The sequence below is a fragment of the Acinonyx jubatus genome, chromosome B4 (genome assembly GCF_027475565.1).
Source record: "Acinonyx jubatus isolate Ajub_Pintada_27869175 chromosome B4, VMU_Ajub_asm_v1.0, whole genome shotgun sequence".
Taxonomy (NCBI): Eukaryota; Metazoa; Chordata; class Mammalia; order Carnivora; family Felidae; genus Acinonyx; species Acinonyx jubatus.
Genome location: NC_069387.1, coordinates 80,930,898 through 80,958,000, shown reverse-complemented (window position 1 = coordinate 80,958,000; position 27,103 = coordinate 80,930,898). Strand labels below are relative to the sequence as shown.

The window sequence follows — 27,103 nt, the reverse complement described above, 5'->3', positions numbered from 1 at the left end:
TATTATGGGGTGTGAAAATGATTTAGAGCTAGATAAAGGTGATGGTTGCATAATATTGTGAATGAACTGAATGACACTGAATTGTAATTTTCTTTTCTTGTAATGCATTTTTCTGGCTTTGGTGTCAGGGTAATGCTAGTCTCATGGAATGAGTTAGCACATTCCTCCTCCTCCTCCTCCTTTATTTTCTTTTTTAAGAGTTTGAAAAGGATTGGTGTTAATTCTTTAAATGTTTGGTAGAATTCATCAGTAAGCCATCTGGTCCTGACTTTTTTTGTTGGGAGGTTTTGGTTACTGATTCATTATCTTTACCTGTTACAGGCCTGTTCAGATTTTATGATTTCTGCTTGAGTCAGTTGTGGTAATTCCTGTGTTTCTAGGGATTTTCCCATTTCACATAGGTAATCTAATTTGTTGGTGTACAATTGTTCGTAGTATTCTCTCACACTCCTTTTTATTTCTGTAAGTTTGGTAGTAATGTCTTCACTTTTACTTCTGATTTTAGTTATTTGTGTCTCTGTCTTAGACTAGCTAGCTAAGTTTTGTCAATTTTGTTATTTTCCACGAAGACATCAGGTTTCATTTATTCTATTATTTTTCTATTCTCTATCTCTGTTCTAATATTTATTGTTTCCTTCCTTCTGCTAGCTTTTTGTTTAGTTTGCTCTTCCTTTGCTGTATCTTCCTCTTCTTTTTAACCTGTAAACGGTGGAAGTTTCTAGAGTTTGTCCTTGAACTGTTTTACTATCTACTCTCACTTTCTAAGTTAGGAAAGGGGGAAGATCCAGCAAAGAGGACAGAGAGCAAATGTTCAGTGAGGTAGGAGGAAAACTAGAAAAGAAGTGTCTCAGAAGACAAGCAAAGAAAGACTTTTAGTTAGAAGGCACTGGGGTGCCTGGGTGGCTCAGTCGGTTAACTGTCCAACTTCCACTCAGATCATGATCTTGCAGTTCGTGGGTTTGAGCCTCGCTTTGGGCTCTGTGCTGACAGCTCAGAGCCTGGAGCCTGCTAGGATTCTGTGTCTCCCTCTCTCTCTGCCCCTCCCCGCCTCACACTCTGTTTCCCCCAAGAATAAATAAACATTAAAAAAAAGTAAAAAATATATAAGCAGGCACACATACTGCTGGGAGAGCAAGAAAGATGAAGATGGAGAATGGCCAGGGATTTGGTAACATATGGAGGTTTTTGATGACCCTAACAAGACAAATTTCTCTCACATGGTAGGGATTACACTTGATTTATAGTGTGTATAGTGAAGAGAGAAATGGAGAAACTATTGAAGACTATAAGGTTTTATCAAAAGAACTCAAGAGCCAACCTTAAGAGGCTTCCAATATAGCCATCCCAATTTAACAAAGATAATAACCACAATGTAACACATTAAATAGATTTAAATTCATGAGTTCATGTTACTTAAAAAAAAATACTAGTCATTGTAAGATGATAGGGTACCAACCCACTATTTTGAAAACTCTAGATAAAGTATCAAACATTTATCTTGCCTTTTCTTACATCTTATTTATTTTTGAGAGAGAGAGAGAGAGAGCACAAGTTGGGGAGAGGCAGAGAGAGAGGGAGACACAAAATCTGAAGCAGGCTCCAGGCTCTGAGCTGTCAGCACAGAGCCCCACGCGGGGCTCGAACCCACAAACCGTGAGATCATGACCTGAGCAGAAGTCTGACACCCAACCGACGGAGCCACCCAGGTGCCCCTATCTTGCCTTTTCAGCTACTACTCTGAGGGGAAGTTCTTCATTATAAAAATATGGCAGCTAATAAGTGAAGAAGGAATAATACAATGAGAATATCAGCATTTTGAGCAACAATAGAGAGATAACCAGATAGTATATGATAACCAGATAGTAAATGCCTCCTGATGTAAGAATTCACCACCATCTATGAAGTAGGCTTACTAAAATAACCAAATGCAGAGGCACCTGGTGGCTCAGTTGGTTAAGCACCTGACTTCGGCTCAGGCCACGATCTTGTGGTTTGAGAGTTCAAGCCCCATATTGGGTTCTGTGCTGACAGCTCAGAGCCTGGAGCCTCCTTCAGATTCTGTGTCTCCCTCTCTCTCTGTGCCCCTTCCCCACTCACACTCTGTCTCTCTCTTTCTCTCTCTTTCAAAAATAAATAAACATAGAGGGCACCTGTTGGGATGAGCACTGGGTGTTGTATGGAAATCAATTTGACAATAAATTTCAAATTAAAATAAATAAATAAATAAATAAATAAATAAATAAATAAAATATATACACAGCAATAAAAAAAATAAAATGTGACTGCTAGAAAATTATAAATAAATAAACATTAAAAAATTAAAAAAAATCAAATCTGAATCTTAGCTTCTCAATCCAATACCAATTTGCAAGAAATTCATAAAACAAAGGAAAGACACCACTTGGCAAAATCCAGAACATGGGAAATTCTATAGGATAACAATCTAGTTTCTTCAACAAATAAATTGCAAGAGAAAAATACTCCAGAAAATTAACTGATGATCGTTTATCTATTTCCCCTAAATATCTCCAGGATACAGAATGCCTGAAACAGTCATTACAGACAGGGTTGGGCCATTTATAAGAGTTAGAAAAAAAATTTTTTTTATGGTACGCCTGGGTGGCTCAGTTGGTTGAGCATCCAACTTCAGCTCAGGTCATGATCTCGCGGTTCACGAGTTTGAGTCCCACCTCAGGCTCACAGCCTGGAGCCTGCTTGGAATTCTGTGGCTCTATCTCTCTGCCCCTCTCATGCTTTGTCTCTCACTGCTCTTAAAAATAAGTAAACATAACTAAAAAAATTTTTTTTTTAATTTTAGTTAGAAATGCTTTTACTCTCTCTAAAAGCATACTAAATTTCTTTTTATAAAATTAAAAAATCTGTTTATATGTTTAAAATAGGGGCGCCTGGGTGGCGCAGTCGGTTAAGCATCCGACTTCCGCCAGGTCACGATCTCGCGGTCCGGGAGCTCGAGCCCCGCGTCAGGCTCTGGGCTGATGGCTCAGAGCCTGGAACCTGTTTCTGATTCTGTGTCTCCCTCTCTCTCTGCCCCTCCCCCGTTCATGCTCTGTCTCTCTCTGTCCCAAAAATAAATAAACGTTGAAAAAAAATAAAATAAAATATATCTCAAAGGATTTATAAGAAACTGCCTATAAGAAAGGGAACTGAATGCAAGATATCAGTGTGCATCCTTTTGTACTTTTTTACGTTTTATTCATGTTTTATGTAGTCAAACATAAAATAATTGGAAAGGAAAGAAGGAGGGAAGGAGACAGGAAGGAAGAAAGGAAGAAAGAAGGAAAGAAGGGAGGAAAAAAAATCTTCAGACCTATTATGTTGCTCTGAAATATCTACCAAGTGGGCTTAGTTCTACCCTCTGGCTAATCCCCCTTCTATATAACAACTCTTCAGATCTTTGAATATATCTCTTTTCCACTTTATTTTTTTAGTGTTTACTTATTTTTGAGAGGGGGGAGGGGCAGAGAGCGAGAGAGAGGAATAGAAGATCTGAAGCGGGCTTTGCACTGAGAACAGCAAGCCTGATGTGGGACTTGAACTCATGAACCACTAGATCACAACCTGAGCCAAAGTCAGATGCTCAAGTGACTAAGCCACCCAGGCATCCCTCTTTTCCACTTTAGTTTTCTTTTCTCCAGCTAAAGGTTTCCACATACTCCCCTTATTCTTCAAGTTACTTAGTTAACCATCTCCTCTCTATTGCTCTGGCCTCTCTTAGCTGTACATGGTCCAGTTTGTCAATGTGTATAGCCCAGGACTGAATATCAGATTACAGGTGGGACTGTCACTTAGCACATCCTAAAAACTATGTCCATAAATGGGAACAAAGAGTAAATAAAATGACTCAGCAATTCCATTGCTGGATGAAAACATACATCCCCACAAAAACTTGTACATGAATGTTTATAGCGGCATGATTCATCATAGCCAAAAGATGGTGAAGAAAACCAGAATACATCACCCCAAAATATGCTCTTTGACATAAAATTATTTTGAGCTAAAGGCAACTAGGAAGGAGCAAACACATAAAAAGCTCTCTCTCTAAAAAGGCAATTAAGAAGGAGCAAACAGGGGCGCCTGGGTGGCTCAGTCGGTTAAGCGTCCGACTTCGGCTCAGGTCATGCTCTCACGGTTCGTGGGTTCGAGCCCTGCGTCAGGCTCTGTGCTGACAGCTCAGAGCCTGGAGCTTGCTTCTGATTCTGTCTCTCTCTGTCTCTGCCTCTCCCTTACTCACGCTCTGTCTCTGTCTCTCAAAAATAAATAAATGTAAAAAAAAAAAAAAAAGGAGCAAACACATAAAAAGCTCTTTCTCTCTCTCTAACCTCCTCCTTTTCTGCCTAAGGGCAGATATAAATTCTTTATTAGAGATGCTCTAGACTCTTATCAGCTCAGAGATGGCACCAGAGAAATCTGCAAACAAACCTTCCTCCCTTAGTTTCCTCCCATATGTTTACCTTCCTAGTTTGCTGTCCTTTGAAGCCTAAAACTCTTTTCCTTCATCCTGTCATTTGTCCATAAATGTATTGCTCTTTGTTGAAGATGCTATATTAGCCAGAGTTCTAAGCTACCACTTTGAACTACTTTTCACTGAGTTTTCTCTTCTGTGATGTGTGCTGCATATATTAATAAACTTGTTCGTTTTATCTTGTTAATCTATCTTTTTGTTAAAGAGCCCCAGCTGAGAACCTAAGATGGGTAAAATTTGCCTCCCCTACAATGGAAAAAACCAAAATGTCCATCAACAGAAAAATGCATAAACAAAATGTGGCATATCCAAACAATTAAATATTATTTGCCTATAAAAAGAACAGAGTACTGGGGTACCTGGGTGGCTCAGTCAGTTGAATGTCCAACTTCAGCTCAGGTCATGATTTCACGGTTCCCGAGTTTGAGCCCCGCATCATGCCCACTGCTGTCAGCACAAAGCCTGCTTTGGATCCTCTGTGCCCTCCTCTCTCTGCCCCTCCCCTGCTTGCGCGCGCTCTCTCTCTCTCTCCCGAAAAATAAATAAAATTAAAATAAAATAAAATAAAATAAAATAAAATAAAATAAAATATAAAAAAAAGAACAGAGTACTGACACATGCTTACAACTTGGATGAATGTTGAAAACACTTTGCTAAATAAACGGGGTGCCTGGGTGGCTCAGTCGGTTAAGCATCAGACTCTTGGTTTCAGCTCAGGTCATGATCTTGCAGTTCGTGAGTTGGAGCCCCACATCCAGCTCTATGCTGACAGTGTGGAGCCTGCTTGGGATTGTCTCTCTCCCTCTTTCTCTGCCCCTCCCCTGCTCTCTCTCTCTCAAAATAAATAAACTTAAATTAAAAAAAAAAGAAAGAAAACATTACGCTAAATAAAGAAGGCAGTCAGAAAGTAATAATGTAATTGTAATAAATGTAATAATGTAATTGCATAATGTAATTGCATTATTATTAAAGTCCAAAAAAGGGTAATCTATGGAGACAGAAAGTAGGTTAGTAGTTGTTTAGGGCTTAGGGAGGGGGGTGATGGGATAGAAGAATGATAGGCAATGGATATAGGGTTTCTTTTTTGAGGTGATGAAAATATTCTAAATTTGACTCCTGGATGGATGCACCGCAACTATTAATCTACTAAAAATTATTGAATTGTACACTTTAAATGGGTTAACTATATAATATGTGAATTATCTCTCAATGTAAATTTTTAAAACAAAAATTTTTAAAGGAATAAATTGGAGTGCCTGGGTAGCGCAGATGGTTAAGCATCCAACTCTTGATTTTGGCTCAGGTCATGATCTCATGGTTCATGGGATCAAGCCCCATGTTGGGCTCTGCGCTGACAGTGGGGAGCCTGCTTGGGAGTCTCTCTCCTTCTCTCGTTGCTCCTCCCCAACCCCCCCTCAAAATAAATAAACTAAAAAAAGAACAAAATAAAAGGAATAAATTAACATCCTTAGTTTCATCACAGTATCACTTCATAATATGTTATTGCTAATTTGTCTTCCTGCAAGCTATTATTAAACCAGCCTATATTTGTTCATCAGTTATGAATTTGGGGCCTGAATGAATGAGCTTTCATTTATCTTGCCTAATTATCATCTTTTTCAGATTAATCATTTTTCTGGCCATTCTATTACCTTTTGGATTCTGATTATATTTTCCACTGTGCAAATTATCCGAAAATCAGATCACTGTAATTCAATGTTTTATTTACCATGTATATTCAAATGCTGGATTATTGCCATTGATTCTAATCCCATCTCTAGTTTTTATGTCCCAGAATCCATTCTCTGTACTGTAGTTTGTGATGTTAATAAAAAAGAAAGAAAGAAATCTCATCAGACCACTCCCTTACTTAAAATCTTTTTTTTTTCCTTAAAAAAATTTTAAAGGGTTTTCATTGCCTTCAGGGTAAAGTACAATCTCCTTAAATGCTTTACAAAGCCCTAAACTGACCTGGCCCAATCGTCCAGCTTTATTTCTTACCAACAAGTTCTTTTTTTTTTTTTTTTAAAGTAATCTCTACACCCAATGTGGGGTTTGAACTCACAATCCTGAGATCAAGAGTCACATGCCCTTCCGACTGAGCCAGCCCAGTGCCTCCTTTCTTACCAGTTCTTTATCCCACTTCCCGTATCTGCCACAAACTTACTCTTTTCTCTCAGCCTCCAAATATGCTGCTTTTGAAACATTTTTTCCTTAACAAATATTTGTTGAACCCCTACTATATTGCCAGGCACTATTCCTGAGCTCTTACGTCACTTACAGTCGAGGGAGAAACAGATAATAGACAGTACACATATCATTATAACATGGAAGAAAAATACTAATAAAGCACAAGTAGGGTCCCAGACAAGGGTAATGGTGGGGGCGGGGGGACAGGTATGTGTGGTGGTGGTGGTGGTGGGGAGGGGAAATATCAGTGGAAGTGGCACCCTAGTTTTTGGGTTTCTCAAATCCCCACCAAAACAAAAAATAAAAACAAAGCAGAGCAACCAGTTGGCAAAACCAAAAATTCACGGGCAACATTTACAACAAAACTAGGTGACCAGATATCACCACAAACCCCAAACTATTGAGCAGTGGGAACAAACTCCCAAAAGCCACAAGACCTGCTTGTTATGGGTGTTTATGCAGGAGAAACAGGAAGACACAGGGTGTCAGAGGGATATGAGAACAGATGGAACAGATGGTCCAAACAACCAAGGGAAGGCATGGCAGGCCACTCTGACAAGAGTTAAAATGGAGAGAGGTTTTGCCCTCTCCAGTAGCAAGTCAATTGTTACATGTCAATATAGCCTAAAGAGGCAGGAACAACCTCACCCCTTTGAGCTCTCCAAACTGACCATCCCCGGCTCCCCCCCACCCCCCCTTTTTTTTAATGTTTATTTATTTTTGAAAGAGAGAGAGAGAGAGAGAGACAAAGTGCAAACAGGGGAGGGGCAGAGAGAGAGAGGGAGACGGAATCCGAAGCAGGCTCCAGGCTCCGAGCTATCAGCACAGAGGGAGGGGCTGATGTGGGGCTCGAACTCATAAACTGTGAGATCATGACCTGAGCCGAAGTCGGCTGCTTAACTGACTGAGCCACCCGAGGGCCCCTCAGGGCTCACTTTCAGGATAGGTCCCATACTGAAGAGAAACTGCTGAAAGAAAAATCAAACTTGATCAGGATAGGGACAGCAAAGACAAAGGAAGAGAAGGTCCAGATAAAGGCAGGGTAGGGGTATGAAGTCAGGAAATCTGAGAGCAAGCTGTATTTTTTAACATTATCTCCAAACAACAGAAACAGGAGCTCTGTCAAAATAGGAAAGCTACCTGAACAAATCCTTCAGAAAAATTAAATTCAGCTAAAAATGAGCAACAGGAAGTGTCAGATTAAATCCTGTACAACAAACAAACAATAAATAAACGCTCTACAAAATTACTATAAGAAAAAAGAGAATGGGGGGCACCTGGGTGGCTCAGTTGGTTAAGCATCCAACTCTTGACTTTGGCTCAGATCATGATCTCACACTTAGTGAGTTCAAGCCCCACATCAGGCTGTGCGCTGAGAGCCCAGAGCCAGCTTGGGATTCTATCTCCCCCCTTGCTCTCTGCCCCTCCCCCACTTGCTCTCTATCTCTCTCAAAATAAATAAAAAATAAACTAAAAAAAAAAAAAGAAAAAAGAATGAAGAACAGAAAAATGTTTTTACAAAAAGAAAGCATGCCAGAGAGATATGCTCAGAAAGTAGAATATTATAACATTTTATTTCAAAATGAACTAAAAGACATCAAGAAAGTGATATGAGAAATGAAAGAATAACACAAATCAGAATATTAAAAAAACTAAAAAATGTTTGAAATGAGAGAACTCAAGGAAAAATTAGAAGTAAAAGAAAAAAACATTTAGAAATGAAGATGAAACTATAAGGAACACTAGAGCAAATAAACACAATAAATAATGCCTTAAAATTATCAAAGATGTGGGGCACTGTCTGGCTCAGTTGGTAGAGCATGTGACTCAGGTCTTGGGGTCATGAGCTTGAACCCCACTTTAGATGTAGAGTTTACCTAAAAGAAAAAAAAATTGAAGAGGAAACAATTTTAAAGTAAAAAAAAAAAAATGAAGAAAGATGGTTCAAGAGAAAATGACAAATAGTAAAGACATAGAAGATACAAAATTCTTGGCTCACCTTTTTATCCCCTTAGGCATCTTTCTTTGAGCATCTTCAAGAGCTCCACTAATAGGTTAATAGAAATCTCTGAAAAAGAAAACCAAAGCAAAGGCACACAAAAAAATGCCAAACAAAAGCAACCCAAAAGCTACTCAAGACTTTTCTGAAATTAAAATTTTCAAAACTAGGGGCACCTGGGTGCCTCAATCCATTAGGTGTCTGACTCTTGGTTTCAGCTCCAGTCATGATCTCACGGTGTGTGGGTTTGAACCCTGAGACGGGCTCTATGCTGACAGTGTTGACACTGCAGGGGCTGCTTGGGATTCTCTCTCTCCCCCTCTCTCTCTGCCCCTCCCCACCTCTCTCTCTTTCTCAAAATAAATAAAATAAAATAAAAATTTAGGGGTGTCTGGGTGGTACAGTCGGTTAAGCATCTGACTATTGATCTTGGCTTGGGTCATGGTCTTGTGGTTCGTAGGTTGGAGCCCCACATCGGGCTTTGGGCTGATGGTGCAGAGCCTGCTTGGGATTGTCTCTGCTTCTCTCTACCCCTCCCCGACTTGTGCGCACTCTCTCTCTCTCTCAAAATAGATAAATAAACTTAATTTTAAAAAATTTATTTAAAAAATTCAAAAAATTTTCAAAACTAGGAGCACCTGGGTGGCTCAGTCAGTTGAGCATTCAACTTTGGCCCAGGTCATGATCTTGTGATTCACCAGTTCACGCTCCACGTCAGGCTCTGTGCTGACAGCTCAGAGCCTGGAGCCTGCTTCAGATTCTGTGTTTCCCTCTTTCTCTCTGCCCCTCTCCAGCTCACTGTCTCTCTCCCCCAAAAATAAATAAAAACATTAAAAAAATTTATTTTCAAAACTACATATTAAAAGAACATAGAGAGGTGGGAATGCAAGCTGGTGCAGCCACTCTGGAAAACAGTATGGAGGTTCCTCAAAAAACTAAAAATAGAACTATCCTACCACCCAGCAATTGCACCACTAGGTATTTATCCAAGGGATACAAGTGTGCTGTTTTGAAGGGACACATGCACCCCCATGTTTATAGCAGCACTAGCAACAATAGCCAAAGTATGGAAAGAGCCCAAAGGTCCATCAATGGATGAATGAATAAAGAAGATGTGGTATATATATACAATGGAGTATTATTCGGCAATCAAAAAGAATGAAATCTTGCCATTTGCAACTATGTGGATGGAACTGGAGGGTGTTATGCTAAGTGAAATTAGTCAGAAAGACAAAAATCATATGACTTCACTCATATGAGGACTTTAAGAGACAAAACAGATGAACGTAAGGGAAGGGAAACAAAAAGAATATAAAAACAGGGAGGGGGACAAAACAGAAGAGACTCATAAATATGGAGAACAGACTGAGGGTTACTGGAGGGGTTGTGGGGGGGGGATGGGCTAAATGGGTAAGGGGCACTAAGGAGTCTACTCCTGAAATCATTGTTGCACTATATGCTAGCTAATTTGGATGTAAATTTAAAAAATAAATAAATAAAATTAAAAATAAATAAATAAAATTAAAAATAAATAAATAAAAGAACATAGAGAGGGTAAGAATGGAGGCTCAAATTCCAGTTGTGGCCATCATTTCCACTCTGGGAATAGCCCGAAACAGCAGGAAGAGGCCAGCCAGTCCTTCCAAGGGCAGCAGCTCGGGGGTTACAACGCCAGGAAGAAGAAAAAAAGTGTCTGCTTCCAGCTTTAGGTGGGGTATTAGCAGGGAAGCTGTGAGTGAAAATAAAGTGGTGCCCTCTGATTTCAGTACAGGACCTATGGAAAAAGCTGCCAAGCCATTGCCATTTAAGGATCCAAACTCTGTGTGCACTCTGGCCATGGTGGCGCGGTAGCTGGCAAGAACAGAACCTGGAAGAACCTGAAACAAATTCTCGCTTCTGAAAGGGCATTGCTGTGGCAACTGAAGGATCCTAACTATTTCAGTATTGATTGATGCTCCTCCATCCTTTAAACCAGCTAAGCTATTCTGATGGTTCAGGTCTTCTTGCCAACTACTCTGACCCCCCAGATAAAGCACCATTGAAGAATTTTCCTGTATTCGGAAGCTGCCATCCGACATCATCACTGGTTAAACTGACCCTGAAGAAGGCCACAAGCATCGTTTCCTGAGCCTTGAAAAATGGAGACGAAGTGGGAAACCGTTTCAAAGGCAAACTTTGCACTCATGGTTTTGTTTCATGGAAATAAATGTATTCTGCTGTCAATCTGGAAATGTCAGTGCTCTGCCTTGGAAAAAATGTTTGGCTTTAAGGTTTTTTCCCATTTTCCCTCCAAGGGAAAGTTGGTAGAGCGTGCAACTCTTGGTCTCAGGGTTGTGAGTTCGAGCACCACATCTGGTGTAGAGATCACTTAAAAAATAAAATCTTTAGAGGCGCCTGGGTGGCTCAGTCAATTAAGTGTCTGACTTCTTCTTTTTTTTTTTTTTTGAGTGGATTCTTTCTTTCAGAGAGAGAGGGCGCAAGTGAGTGAGGAGAGAGAGAGAATTCCACAAGGGGCAGAGACAGAGAGAGAAGCAAGCTCATTTGAAGTGGGGCTCAAGCTCACCCAAAGCAAGTCTGAACTCACGAACCATGAGATCATGACCTGAGCCAAAGTCAGATGCTTAACTGACTGAGCCACCCAGGCGCCCAAGTGTCTGACTCTTGATATCTGCTCAGATCATTATTTTATGGTCGTGGGATCAAGAGCCGTGTCAGGCTTGTGCTAAGCTTGGAACCTACTTGGGAAACTCTCTCTGCCCCTTAACTGTTCTCTCTCTCAAAATAAATAAGTAAACTTAAAAATAAATAAATAAAATATTTAGGTGCACCTGTGTGACTCGGTTGGGTGTCCAACTCCTGATTTCAGCTCAGGTCATGATCTCATGGTTCATGGGATCAAGCCCCTCATCGGGCTCTGTGCTCTCAGTGCAGAGCTTGCTTGGGATTCTCTCTCCCTCTCTGTCCCTCCTGCATGCTCTCACTCTCTCTCATTCTCTCAAAATAAGTAAATAAACAATAAAAACAAAAACAAAGCAAAAAAATGAAATCTTAAAAAAATATTTTTTAATTATATTTCAGTTGTTGACTCAAGTATAATCATTTGACAAGAAAAAAAAAAGAATATAGAAGGCACCTAAAAATATTGACCTACAATGACTAACACCAGCACATATTCTAGTAAATTTAAAGACTTTAAAGAAAAAAAATCCTTTGACCAGACAAAAAGAGCATAGACTCATAAGGGTCAAATTAGATACTTGTCAGATGTTTTGACAGCAATGTTTTATGCAAGAAGAAAAGGAAGTTAATGTATTTTAAATATTTAAGACAAGGACATGTGAGCCAAAGCAAACTAAACTTCAACTATAATGGACACAGACAAATTATTATCAATATGCAGGAACTCAGGGAATATTGATCCCATGAGTCCTCCCTAAGAAGCCCACTGGAGAACGCACTTCAGACAACCAGTCTGGAGAGACATCAACATACAGGCTCTAAGTAAACATTATTAATTACTTATTAATTACTTATAGAACTGAGACTAAATGAAGGTTCAAAGAGAAAGTATAGTATATAAAGGCCATATGATCTAACAGTGTAGATATTATTACCATAAAGAAATAGGGGCACCTGGGTGGCTCAGTTGGTTAAGCGTCCAACTTCAGCTCAGGTCATGATCTCACAGTTGGTGGATTCGAGCCCCACATCGGGCTCTGTGCTGACAGCTTGGAGCCTGGATCCTGTTTTAGATTCTGTGTCTCCCTCTTTCTCTGCCCCTCCCCCACTCATGCTATGTCTGTCTCACTCTCTCTCCCTCTCAAAAGTAAACATTAAAAAAATAAAAACAAAAAGAAATGGGAGGAGAATGGGGACAGTATTTGCAAAAAAAAAAAAAAAGTATTGGTTTTCAGGAATCATAATTGATGGAGGTAGTATTACTAGTCATTCTGAGACTATTTCATGTATAATATGGGTTAAAGCAAATGAGTAACTCTGAAATATTCCAATTCTCTCATTTCTGTGCCCTTTAAAAACCATGTTTTTTTGTTTTTTTTTTTTTTAAAGAAGTCCAAGAATGCTGAGCTCCTGGCCTCTGAGTGGGGGTCCACCACCTGGATTGGGAAGTTCTGGAGACTGAATTTATGCCACAAAGCACTGACTCCACACTCAGCTCTCAGGGGCAGCAGGTTGGAGCTTCAGAGCACAGCCCCCACCCGTTCTGCCCAGAATCCGTGACCACCTGCCAAGATGTGGCCGGATGGTACACACCAGTCCTGGTACATGGGGTCACCATGGTTGGAGACACTTTCCCAAGAAGCTGCCCTGATCCTATAACCAGGCCCTTCTCTCTGACATGAAGAAGCTTACATGAGGCACAGGGTTTGGTTGGCTGGAGACTTACTATTATTATTATTATTATTATTATTATTATTAATGTTTATTTTTGAGAGAGAGAGAGCACGCGTGAACGCACAAATGGGGTAGGGGTAGAGAGAGAGGGAAAGAATTCCAAGCAGGCTCTCTGCTGTCAGCACAGAGTCTGCCGAGGGGCTTAAACTCACAAACCTGTGAGATCGCGACCTGAGCCAAGATCAAGAGTCAGACACTTCACTGACTGAGCCACCCAGGCGCCCTAAGGAGGCTTTTGATACAATAAGTTTGTTTCATTGTTTTTTTTTTTTTCAATGCTGGAATCATCTCCAATTTGGTCATTATTTTGGCCAGAGCAAAATACCAGGTGAAATTTTGAAAAGAAAGAAAACTGTCCCATTAGGGATTAAAAGACAGTCAGGGCTCACCATTTCTGTAAATCTTCTATAACTTGAGTTGATGTGGAATTCACATGGAGGATGAACATGCCATTTGCCCTGTAATGCAGGGCTGGCTTTACAGGCTGGCAATCTGTGCAATCATGCAGTCACTTAGCAGGGCCTGTGCTGGGGCGTCTGGCTGTGTCAGTAGGAAGAGCAAGCAACTATTGAACTGGGGGTTCTGAGTTTGAGCTCCACGTTGGGTGCAGATTACTAGAAAAAATAAATAATAATAATAAATAAGAGAATTCCAAGCAGGCCAGGAATCCCAAGCAGGAGCCAGACATAGGGCTCAATCCTACAATCCTGGGATCATGAGCTGAGCTGAAATCAAGAGTTAGACACTTGACCCAGACACCCTGGTTGATTATAATATTTAAAAGCTTTATTGAGGTATAACTGACATACAATAAATTGCAAGTGTATAAGTTGATAAGCTCTGACATATGTATTTAAAACTATCATTACAATCAAGATAATGAACATATCTATGACCCCCAAAGTTTCCTTTGGAGCACTCATTTCTTTTTTTTTAATAGTTTTTTAATGTTTATTTATTTATTTTGAGAGGGAGAGGGAGGTAGCAAGCATGCAGAGAGAGAGGAAGAGAGAGAATCTCAATCAGGCTCTGCCTGCCCAACATGGGGCTTGAACTCACGGACTGTGAAATCATGACCTGAGCTGAAATCAAGAGTCCAACGTTTAACCAACTGAACCATCTAGGTGCCCCTCAGGAGCACTCATTTCTAATGCATCACTTGAGTATGGCTACTTTTGGGGGCAACTGCTCACTGGGGTGGACCATCTGGTGTGGGCAGCCCAATGGTAGCAGTGGTGCTGCCTTAGTGGTGGTTATGGGGGCTGCCACTTACTCTCTCAGATTTCACTTATGGCTAGTTCCTTCTCATTTTGGGCACCAACCAGGATGTTACTCTCAGAAGGCCTCTCTGACACCTCCAAATAAGAGTGGATGCTTCTTCTGTGCTCTCCCATTGCAGGTACTCTATCATTGGTCTCCTTTTATGGTTATTGATGGTTTAATTACTTCTCTTTCCAGGGAGATTGCAAGCTCTTTGAGGGCAGAGACTGTGTCTATGCTTGTTTAGCATTATATCCCCAGTACCTTGAGCATACGAGGTCTTCAATAAATATTTTTGGAATGAATCAATTAATTAATCAGGGTTTTAGGTGTTGAAGATGTGAAGATGAACAACATTACATTCTGCCCCAAAAGGCTCATGGCCTAATGAAAGGGCAGGCAGGTACATAGATTCGTTGATCTCTATGAAGTACAGTAAGTGTTGTTTCGGAGTACAGCACCACGCAGGCACAAATGGAGGCCTGGTTATCTGTTTCTGCAGGGGACAGGGTCTGACAAGGTTTCAGGGTGGATGTAGTGCTTGAGTTAGGATAACGAAGATAGATTCCAGGGCAGAGGTTCATGGCTGATGTAGGTGGATTAATGGCTCCTAAGAATGTCCAAATCCTAATCTGTGAAACCTGTGAATATGTTACTTACATGACAAAAGGAACTTTGCAGATGCAAGTAAGTTAAGAATCTTGAGAAGGGGAAATTTTCCTGCAGTATCTGGGTTGGCCCAGTGAAATTACAACAGTTCTTAGAAGAGGGAGGCATGACTGTCAGGGGAATTTGAAGGTGTTATGTTGCTGACTTTGAAGATGAAGGAAGAGGCCCCAAGCCAAGGAATGCAGATAGACTCTAGAGGCTGGAAAAGAGAAGGAAACGGATTCTCTCCTAGAGCCTCCAGAAAGAATTTAGTTCTGCTAGTATCTTGATCTTGGCCTTGCAAGACCCATTTCAGACTTTTGATGTCTAGAACCGTAAGATAATAAACCTGTGTTGTGTTAAGCCACTGAGTCTGTGGTAATTTGTTACAGCAACCATAGTAAGTAATACAACAGCCCCCCACCCAAGACCTTCCTACGTGACTTCCATACATTCATTGATTCATTCATTCAGTACCATGCCCTGTTCTAAATGCTGAGGAAACAGCAGTAAAATGAAAGACAAGGCCTCTACCCTCAAGGAGTCTATATTCTAGGGAGGGTAGACATTTAATGGATAATTCAAGAAATAACTTCAGTAGGAAGTGGCATGATGAAAACAAAACAAGGTATTGGGAAGTGATCACTGGTGTGTGTGGGGAGGGGTTCCTTTAGTCAGAATGGTCAGAAGGAGATTCTCTGAGATGATGTTTGCACCAAGCCTTGAATGAGAAGGAGCCAGTTTTTAAAAATTTTAAAGCTTCTTTTTATTTTAGAGAGAGATAGAGCGCCCCGGGGGGAGAGGGGCAGAGGGAGAGAGAGAGAGAAAGAGAGAGAGAGAGAGAGAGAGAGAGAGAGAGAGAGAGAGAGAGAGAGAGAGAATCTCAAGCAGGCTCCATGCTTAGTGCTCAGCATGGAGTCTGATGGGGGGTTTGATCCTATGATCCTGGGACCATGACCTGAGCTGAAATCAAGAGTCAGATGCTCAACTGACTGAACCACCCAGATGCTCCAAGAAGGAGCAAGTTGTATGTTGATCTGAGGCCCTGAGAAAGGAATGAGCTTGGAATGCCTTAAGAACAGAAAAGAGACCCATGTGACTGGAGCAGAAAAAATAATGGGGAGGAGGTCAGAGAGGAAGGGAAGAGCCAGATCACGCATGTATCCATAGTAAAGAGCTGGGATTTTATTTTGTATTATTAAAAATATTTTAAGTTTATTTATTTTTGAGAGAGAGACAGAGCATGAGTGGGGAAGGGGCAGAGAGAGGGAGACACAGAATCTGAAGAAGGATCCAGGCTCTGAGCTGTCAGCACAGAGCCTGACATGGGGCTCAAATCCACAGACCTCAAGATCATGACCTGAGCTGATGTTGGACACTTAACTGACTGAGCCACACAGGCTCCCTGAAGTTGGGAAGATTTTATTTTAACTGCAGAAGGAGGCCTTTGGAAGGATTTAAGCAGGGAAGTCACAGATTGGATTTTTTTTTTTTTAATAAAATAAATGTCACTATGCAGTGAATGAACTGTGACAGGTAATAGTCGGGGCAAGAAGACCAGTTACGAGGTCACTGCTGTAATCTAGGTGAGAGGCAATAGTGGCTTGGACCAGAGTCATAGCACTGAAAAAGAAATCTTCCACTTGTCCTTCAGTCACCCAGTTCTTCCCCCTGGAGGCAACCATTGTTACCTCCTAATCCACTGTTTATCTTGGAGATCCTTCTAGAAATGTTCCATGTACAAATACAGTAAATGCATTAAAAAATTTCTTTTTTAATGAGAATTTGGGAAGGTTAGTAGCAATGTAGCCTACTTATAGAGTCATAAGAGGGTATGTTGTAAGTAAGAAATTATCTTACTAGATAAAATTGTCCCTAGAGTAGAAAAGGGCAATTTACCGCTTCAGTCCTAATCCTGTACTGATTGAACAACCCTTGGTTTTATTGTTTCATCTCCTGAGTTAACTTAACTGGCAGGGAGAACTGTCCCAAGGAAGTGACTGGTATTAACTGTTTTGCTACAGAGTGGTGCCATTAGAAAAATACAGATTGGCATCTTGGCTTTAGGGACAGCTAGACAAAGAAGACAAAATTTGGAATTAGCTCCAAACCTGGGCTTTGTAACTTATTTGTGTTTAAAACATATATAAATGGGGGAACACAAGTGACCAGAAAACCATGACCTTCATACAGAAGGCAGGGTACCTTTGGCCTAGGCAAGAGTTGAGACATAAAGATACTGGGAGCTGGTGGCACTGCAGATGCATGCCAACGGAACAGAGTGGCCAGGAAGGAAAGTTCTCAGAGGACATGGGCAGCAGAATGCTATGCCCCTGTCCCCAGGGGCTTTCTGATGAAGACCATAGGGGTCCTCAACTTTTCTATGCTCAGCTCTCCACACCAGTGCTTTCGCATATTATATTATCTGCATCTTACCCCCCTTTCTAACATCAGCAGAGGAATTATTCCCATCATATAGTTACATGAAGATGCTTCCTAAAACAGCCAACAGTTTGCTTTCTGCAGTGTTATCTTCTTTGCTTTTGGAGCAGGTATGCAATTACAGCATTTAAATGTTGTCCTTCCTTCTCTCTCTCTCTCTTCCTTCCTTCCTTCCTCCCTCTCTTCTTCCTTCTTTCCTTCCTTCCTCCCTCCCTCCCTCCTTCCTTCCTCCCTCCCTCCCTTCTTCCTTCCTTCCTTCCTCCCTTCCTTCCTTCCCTCCCTCCCTTCCTTCTTCCTTCCTCCCTTCCTTCTCCTCCTTCCTTCCCTCTCTCCCTCCTTCCTTCCCTTCTTCCTTCCTTCCCTCCCTCCCTCCTTCCTTCCCTCCTTCCTCCCTTCCTTCTTCCTTCCCTCCCTCTCTCTTTTTTCTTTTTCTTCCTTCCTTCCTTCCTGCCTCCCTCTCTTCTTCCTTCCTCCTTCCCTCCCTTCTTCTTTCCTTCCTTCCTTCCTCCCTCTCTCCCTCCCTCCCTCTCTCTTTTCTCTTTTTCTTCCTTCCTCCCTCCCTTCTTCCTTCCTCCTTCCCTCCCTCCCTCCCTTCTTCTTTCCTTCCTTCCTCCCTCTCTCCCTCCCTCCCTCTCTTTTATTTCTTCCTTACTTTCTTCTTTCTTCCTTCCTCCCTCCCTCCCTTCTTCCTTCCTCCCTCCCTCCCTTCTTCCTTCCTCCCTCCCTCCCTTCTTCCTTCCTCCCTCCCTCCCTTCTTCCTCCTTTCCTCCCTCCCTCCCTTCTTTCCTTCCTCCCTCTCTCCCTCCCTCTCTCTCTTCTTCCTTCCTTCCTTCCTTCCTTCCTTCCTTCCTTCCTTCCTTCCTTCCTCTTTCTTTCTTTTTTCTTTCTTTCTTTCTTTCTTTCTTTCTTTCTTTCTTTCTTGGGCACCCTGGAGGTGTTTCAGGGGGTAAGAAGGGAAGTGGGGAAGAGTATAAGCACCTCATAGATACAAATACATCTTGCTTCAGAAAAAGCAAACTTTAACCAGTTACATATTAAGCTTCTGAGAGTTGTTCACTTGAATAAAGGATTCTGCCCACTTAAAGAACGAAAATCAGGGGCGCCTGGGTGGCTCAGTCAGTTGGGCGTCCAACTTCGGCTCAGGTCATGATCTCGCGGTCCGTGAGTTTGAGCCCCACGTCGGGCTCTGTGCTGACAGCTCAGAGCCTGGAGCCTGTTTCAGATTCTGTGTCTCCCTCTCTCTCTCTGACCTTCCCCCATTCATGCTCTGTCTCTCTTTCTGTCTCAAAAATGAATAAACGTTAAAAAAATTTTTTAAAGAATGGAAAATCATAGTTTCATTGTATTTTGCCATTTATAGGGTTTTATTACAATAGTGGAAAACAGAAAACTAAAAGCCCTGATCTAATGATGGAAAATCAACAGCTATGTGAAAGAGCAATAAATCTTTTAGCTTCACTGGAAGTTAAGCCAGTAGATTGTGTTTAGTGTAAAGGGGAGGCTTAACATTAAAGGGAATGTTTGAAATGCTAGGAATGTGTCTGGGGTGCCTGGCTGGCTCAGTCAGTGGAACATGATCTCCAGGTCTTGATCTCAGGGTCAGAAGTTCGAGCCCCACACTGGGTGCAGAGCTCACTAAAAAAAAAAAAAAAAAAGAAAGAAAGAAAAAAAAAAGCCAAGATTATGTCATCAAAAGATTGAATCTAAAAGGAGAGGTATCTTAGGAATTGAGATGTAAATGAGAAAACTATTATAAAGTGCTTAGCAAATAGTAATAATAGGTAACATTTATTGGGGCACTGGGGTGTCTCAATTGGTTGAGCATCCAAATTTTTTATTTCAGCTCAGGTCATGATCCCAAGGTTGTGGGATTGAGCCCCATGTCAGGCTCCATGCTGAGCATGGAACTTGCTTAAGACTCTCTCTCTCCCTCTGCCCCTCTGCCCCTCTCCCTTGCTCACACACATGCTCTCTCTCTCTCTCAAAAATAAAAAAATAAAAATAAATAAGTAAATAACCTTATTAAAAAAATAAGTAATATTTATTGTGTACTTAATGTGTGTCAGCTGCTATACTAAATGCCTTGTACATATTACCTCATTTAATCTTCAAAACACATAAGGAATTTACTATTACTCATATTTTACAGATTAGGACACTAGGTCATCAGAAGGTTAAATAACTTGCCCAATATAATATAGACAGTAAAATTTAGGATTTGAACCCAGGCATTTGTGACTTGAGTCTACACCTTCAATGATTTGGCTAATTTTCTGACCCAGAGTGTATGGCTAGTTTGACTCTGAGTGAGATTTCAAAACTGAGTTTTCCTACAAAATACCACTGAGAAAAATTAAAGGAAACCTAAATAAATGGAGAGATATACTGTGTTCATTGGTAGAAAGATTCAATATCATTAAGATGTCAAATTCTCTTCAAATTTATACATTAATGCAATCCCAATAAAATCTCAGACTTTTTTTTTTTTTTAAGAAAGTGCCAGAGGAACAAAATTGGCAACTTACCCTACTTGATGTCAAGACTCACTATAAAGCTACAGTGATCAAGACAATGGTATTGTTTAAAGATATGGGGCGCCTGGGTGGCGCAGTCGGTTAAGCGTCCGACTTCAGCCAGGTCACGATCTCGCGGTCCGTGAGTTCGAGCCCCGCGTCAGGCTCTGGGCTGATGGCTCAGAGCCTGGAGCCTGTTTCCGATTCTGTGTCTCCCTCTCTTTGCCCATCCCCCGTTCATGCTCTGTCTCTCTCTGTCCCCCCAAAAATAAATAAATGTTGAAAAAAAAATTTAAAGATAGACAAATAGATCAATGGAACAGAATAGAGTCTAGAAATAGTTCCACAAATATAGTCAATTGATGTTTGACAAAAGTGCAAAGACTATTCAATAGAGAAAAGATAGTCTTTTCAACAAATGGGTGCTGGAACAATTGGAAATCCATAAGCAAAAAAAAAAAAAAAGAATTTTGATCCATATCTCATACTAGATACAAAAATTAAAGTGCATCACAGACCTGGGGCGCCTGGGTTGCTCTGTTGGTTAAGTGTGTGGCTCTTGATTTTGGCTCAGATCATGGTCTCGCAGTTTGTGAGATTGAGCCCCACATCAGGCTCTGTGGTGACAGCACAGAGCCTGTTTGGGATTCTTTCTCTCCCCCACTCTCTGCCCCCCTCTCTCTTTCTCTCAAAATAAATAAACTTAAAAAAAAATTAAGACAAAATTGGGGCACCTAGGTAGTTCAGTTGGTGAAGTGTCCAACTTCAGCTCAGATCATGATCTCCCAGTTTGTGAGTTTGAGCCCCACATCGGGCTCTGTGCTGACAGCTCAGAGCCTGAAGCCAGCTTTGGAATCTGTCTCCCTCTCTCTCTGCCCCTGCCCCGCTTGCAATCTGTCTCTCTCTCTCAAAAATAAACATTAAAAAAATTTTTTTAATTAAAAAAAGTAAACTTAGGGGCGCCTGGGTGGCTCAGTCGGTTGAGCGACCGACTTCGGCTCAGGTCATGATCTCACGGTTTGTGAGTTTGAGCCCCACGTCGGGCTCTGTGCTGCCAGCTCAGAGCCTGGAGCCTGCTTCTGATTCTGTGTCTCCCTCTCTCTCTGACCCTCCCCCACGCATGCTCTGTCTCTCTCTGCCTCAGAAATAAATAAACATTAAAAAAAAATTTAAAAAAAAAACTTATAAAGTGCTTCACAGACCTAAAACTATAAACTTTCAGGAGAAGAACTCAATAACCTTGAATAAGGAAACTATCTAGATTCAATACCAAAAGCATGATCTATAAAAGAAAATAAATTTGATTATAGCAAAATTAATAACTTCTGCTTTCAGTAGACACTATTAAGCGAATGAAAGAATAAGTCACAAATTGGAAGAAAAAATTTGTAAATCACATATCTAAGAAATAACTTGCATTCAGAATAAAGAACTCTCAAAAACAAAACAAAAACAAAATGCTCTCAATAAAACCTTGTTTAAAAAAAACTTTTGGGGCGCCTGGGTGGCTCAGTCGTTTAAGTATCTGACTTCGGCTCAGGTCATGATCTTACCATTCATGGGTTTGAGCCCTGTGTCGGGCTCTGTGCTGACAAGCTCGGAGCTTGGAGCCTGCTTCGGATTCTGTGTCTCCCTCGCTATCTGCTCCTCCCCAACTCACGCTTGGTCTCTCTCTCTCTCAAAAATAAATAAACATTAAAAAAAAAAAAAAAAAAAAGAACTCTCAAAACTCAGTAAAGGGGCACCTGGATGGCTCAGTCAATGGAGCATCCAATTCTTGATCTCAAGATAGTAAGGGTTGTAAGTTTGAGCCCCACATTGGGTGTAGAGATTACTTTAAAAAAAAAATAAAGGGGCGCCTGGGTGTCTCGGTCGGTTAAGCATCCGACTTCGGCTCAGGTCATGATCTCACAGTCCGTGAGTTCGAGCCCCGCATCAGGCTCTGTGCTGACCGCTCAGAGCCTGGAGCCTGTTTCAGATTCTGTGTCTCCCTCTCCCTCTGACCCTCCCCTGTTCATGCTCTGTCTCTCTCTGTCTCAAAAATAAAAATAAACGTTAAAAATAAATAAATAAATAAAATAGACCTCAATAAAATAAGCAAAATGATTTTAAAAACATGGGCAAAAGAGGGGCACCTGTGTGGCTCAACCCGTTAAGTGTCTGACTCTTGATTTCAGCTCAGGTCATGGTCTTGAGGTTTGTGAGATGGAGCCCTACATCAGGCTCCATGCTGACAGTGCAGAGCCTGCTTGGGAGTCTCTCTGTCCCTCTCCCTCTGCTCCTTTCCTGCTTGTGCTCGCTCTCTCTCTCTCTCTCTCTCTCTCTGTCTCCCAAAATAAATAAATAAACTTAAAACAAACAAACACACATGGGCAAAAAATTTGAAAAGACATTTTATCAAAAAAAAGATATACATCTGGCAAATAAGCACTTGAAAAGATGCTCAACATCATTAGTTATTATGGATAAACAAATTAAAGCCATAATGAGACAGCACTATTATCACCAGCTAGACCTCATGACCAGGCCTTTACTGCCCACCTGCCTGTACTCACTAACCTTTGTCTTACATCTTTCCTTAAGCTCTTCTTTCTGCTTTCTCCTTAACTCAGACAAATGAAACACAAAACCACCCCCTAGGTGATGGCAACTGCCCTAACAAGACCTCCCATAGCCCAGACCACCCAGACTTTTAAGCAGAAACTGCCTGGCACCTGCACAGATGGATCATGGGGTGACCTCCGGAATGACCTACAATTACCTTTACCTCATTATAGTACTAAAATCACTGTCCAAGGAGGAGCCTCAGCCTCATTTATATCACATCCGATGTATGAATAAGCATGTTTCCTTAATGTGCCTGCATAACCTTATGCGCCCACCACTACATAGGTAGATGGGGTTTCCCCATCTAAATATTAGTACTAACCCTAAACAAAAGGAACCCATTCATCCTCTCTAGGGGAGTGAAGGCTTTGGAAGGCATGGGAAGTCAAGGCTTTGGAAGCCATTCCCGTGATCTTTTGCTTCAAATAAAAGTTTTCTTTGTGGGACAACTCAACCTGGCGCAGTTTCTGGCTCATGGTGCAAACTCATGTTGGTTTGGTTACACCATGTACCTATTAGAATGGCTAAAATTAAAAAACAAAACAAAACAAAATAAGTACTGGAGAGAATGTGAAGAAACTGGAACTCTCATACTCTGCTGGGAGGAATGTAAAGTAGTATAATCACTCTGGAAAACAATTTGGCAGTATCTTTTTTTTTTTAATTTTTTGGCAGTTTCTTTAAAAGTTAAGTATACACTTACAGTATGGCTCATCCAGCCAGTGATTCTATTCCCAGGTATTTACCCAAGAGAAACAAAAGCATATGTCCACACACACTTCGTACATAAATGTTTATAGCAGCTCTATTTATAATAGCCAAAAAAACTAGAAACACACATAACTGCCCATCAACAGATGAATGGATAAACAAACTGTGGCACATCCGTACAGTGAAATCCTACTCAGCAATAAAGAGCAATCATGCAACAATGATGAGTCTCAAAATAATGATGCTGAGTGAAAAAAGCCAAGATTAAAAAAGTACATACTGTATGATTTAATCATTTGCTTGTTTATTTATTTAGTTTTAAATCCGGCTTTATGCCCAGTGTGGAGCCCAATGTGGGGCTTAAACTCATGACCCTGAGATCCAGACCTGGGCTGAGATCGGGTGCTTAACTGACTGAGCCACCTAGGCACCCCTGTATGATTTATGTAAAATTCTAGAAAAATGCCAACAAATTTATGATGAAAAAAGCAGATTAGTGGTAGCCTCAGGAAAGGGCTGGAAATGATAGGATGGTGAGATTACAAAGAAGCAAAGGCAACTTTTGGGGTGATCTATATGTTCATTATTTTGAGTATGGTGATGGTTTTATGGGTATACACATATGTCAAAACTTTTCAAATTATATATTTTAAATATCTACAGTTTATTGTATATCATTTACCCTTAATAAAGCAATTTTAAAAATTGAGTTTTTATGACATAACAAAACTGAAGACTGGGCCAGGAATAATAACTACTGCCATTTTTAATGTTACATTACCTAGCAGGTTCTATGGAAAGTTTCTTGCATATATTATCTTATTTAATTCTCCAAACAGTGCTTTGAAATGTAACTATTACAATTTTTTTTTTAACGTTTATTTATTTTTGAGACAGAAAGAGAGACAAAGCATGAACAGGGGAGGGTCAGAGAGAGAGGGAGACACAGAATCTGAAACAGGCTCCAGGCTCTGAGCTGTCAGCACAGAGCCCGACACGGGGCTCGAACTCACGGACCGTGAGATCATGACCTGAGCTGAAGTCAGCCGCTTAACCGACTGAGCCACCCAGGTGCCCCTACAATTTTGTTTTAAAGATTTTATTTGTGAGTAATTTCTATACCCAAGATGGGGCTTGAATTTACAACCCCGAGATTAAGAATTGTGTGCTCTACTGACTGAGGCGGTCTGGCACCCTCTAACTGCTACAATTTTTTTTAAGTTTGTTTATTTATTTTTCAGCAATCTCTCCACCCAACGTGGAGCTTAAACTCACAACCCTGAGATCTAGAGTTGCATGCTCTTCTGACTGAGCCAGCCAGGTACCCCATATATATATTTTTAAGATTTTATTTTTAAGTAATCTCTACACCCAATGTGGGGCTTGAACCCACAATCCTGAGATCAAGACTCACATGCTCTACCAACTGAGCCAGTCAGGCACCCCTACAAGTTTTAAATGAAGTTATGGAGGTTCAGTAAGTACCTTGCCCCAGGTCACAGAAAAAGAAGGGTTCAAACTCAGGTCTGTTAGATTGCAAAACTGAGCTCCTAACTGCTGCACTAGGCTGCCACTATGAACACTCCTCAGTACTGAAATTATGAGGCTGGCTTCCTGTCTCTGACATACATCATCTTTAACCCAACTTTAATCCAGGCAGCGGGGATCCTGGTAGTCTGGGTAGTGTTTTAACTTGGAGAAGAGGATGTACCCTTAGAACTTCTCTTTGTTTTTTGTTTGTTTGTTTGTTTCCTATTTTCCTCTTTCACAGCCCTCTGAAATCAGAGTTCATTATCAGTAAAATCCCCCGTCTTCGACATTCCTTTCACCATTGGCTCTAAAGGAAACCTGGATCTCCCCAAAGGACCCTTGACTAGTGACTGAAAACCCACCATAATTTCCATTTTAAACATCCTACTCTAGGGGTGCCTGGGTGGCTCAGTTGGTTAAGCGTCCAACTTCAGCTCAGGTCACGATCTCGCGGTCCGTGAGTTCAAGCCCCGTGTCGGGCTCTGGGCTGACGGCTCTGGGCTGACGGCTCTGGGCTGACGGCTCTGGGCCTGGAGGCTGCTTCTGATTCTGTGTCTCCCTCTCTCTCTGCCCCTCCCCCATTCATGCTTTGTCTCTGTCTCAAAAATAAATAAACGTTAAAAAAAATTAAAAAAAAAATGAACATAATACTTTCTGACCTCTTATTTTTATCAGCTTTACTGTCCTAACTCCAACCAGAAGTCAAACCCATTGATCATGTCCTTTCCATTGGGCCTCACCCTCCCCATGCCTTATCTTTCCTCCTTATCTACCTTAACTTCCATGGTCCATCAGTATAGCCACTCTCTGGAATATACTCTCAATTCCTTTGCCCCTTCACTTCAGTGTGCTCATTTGGCTAACCCACAGCTCTGGCTAAATCCAACTCTCTATCCATTTTGGATCTATACTCATACAATTGAATAGATGGAGAAAAGTACATGATCATGCCAACTGGTCTCACTTTAAATTCCTGCCTCTAACCTCTAGTGCTGCTGGGCAATCACACTACATCCCACTGCATTCCCTAGTCCACTCACTTTCCACTCCCCAGATACCTGTTTCATTCTTTCTTCTCTCTCTCTTCAAACCTCCAACTCCCCTTCCCTGTATTCTCATTCTCAGGTGATGACCTTGTCTCCTACTTCATTTGGATTATATATTCTACCTTCTCTCTTGTTTTTGTACATAAACTGTCCATGCTCCTATCCAAGGCCAACCTCTCCACCTGTGCCCTGGACTCCACCCCTTGTCTGCTCAAGGACATGGCTCTTTCTGTTGCCTACACTGTCTATTTTTCTCTATTTCCCTCGATTTTCCCATTCTCAAGCAACCATGCTGACATTTCTACCATTCTATAAAATCCCTCTCTTTACCCCACTTCTTCCTCCAGCCACTGCCCTATTTCTCTCCTTCCTTTTTCAGCAAAACTCTTTGAAAAAGATGTCTCCAATGTTCTCCCCTCCCATTCTCTCTCTCTCTCTCTCTCTTTACAATTATTATCATATTTAACAATAATATATGTTAGACACATTCTGCCCATTCTCTTTTGAACCCATTCTTATCATGCTTTTGTCCACACCATTTCATTAAAACTTCTCATCAAAGTCACTAATGATTCCATGTTGCTAAAGCCAATAGTCATTTCTCAATTCTTATTTAATCTATTAACAGCAATTGGCACAGTTAATTACTTGCTCTTCCTTGCACATTTTATTCACTTATGATATCCTAGTTCTCTTCCTACATCATTGGCCTTTCCTTTTCTCTTTTGCTGGTTTCTTCTCACTTCCCTGATTATTAAACCTTACAGTAGTATATAGGATTCAGCCTCTAGACTTCTCTCTCTCCCCCTACCCCTGTCTATATATTCTCTTTCTAGGTAGCCTCATCCAGTTTCGTGAATTAAAAACCAATTATAGGGGCACCTGAGTAGCTCAGTTGGTTAAGCATCTGACTCTTGATTTTAGCTCAGGTCATGATCTCATGGTTCATGAGTTTGAGCCCTGCATCAGGCTCTCTGCTGTCAGTGTGGAGCCCACTCCGGATCCTCTGTTTCCCCCTCTCTCTCTGTCCCTCTCCCCACTCTCTCTAAATAAACAAACACTTAAAAAAATTATAAAGTGATGATCCCTAGGGGCGCCTGCGTAGCTCAGTTGGTTAAGCTTTCAACTCTTGATTTCGACTCAGGTCATGATCTCTCTGTTTGCAAGATCAAGCCCCAAATGGGGCTCTGTGCTGACAATGCAAAGTCTGCTTGGGATTCTCTTTCTCTGTCCCTCCCCCGCTCACACTCACAGACTCTCT

At 41.2% G+C, this 27,103-nt stretch overlaps 1 long non-coding RNA gene and 1 pseudogene across 1 annotated transcript in view; both read left to right on the top strand.

Annotated features, from left to right (window-relative positions):
• Window positions 1–13,684, top strand: part of LOC128316411 (uncharacterized) — a 42,387-nt gene extending 28,703 nt beyond the window's left edge. Inside the window, exon 3 of the long non-coding RNA XR_008300285.1 lies at window positions 12,741–13,684. This is a non-coding gene — a long non-coding RNA (uncharacterized LOC128316411). The remainder of the gene's footprint in view (window positions 1–12,740) is intronic.
• On the top strand, window positions 10,233–10,918 carry LOC106986859 (INO80 complex subunit C-like; annotated as a pseudogene).
• Window positions 13,685–27,103: the final 13,419 nt, after the last annotated feature.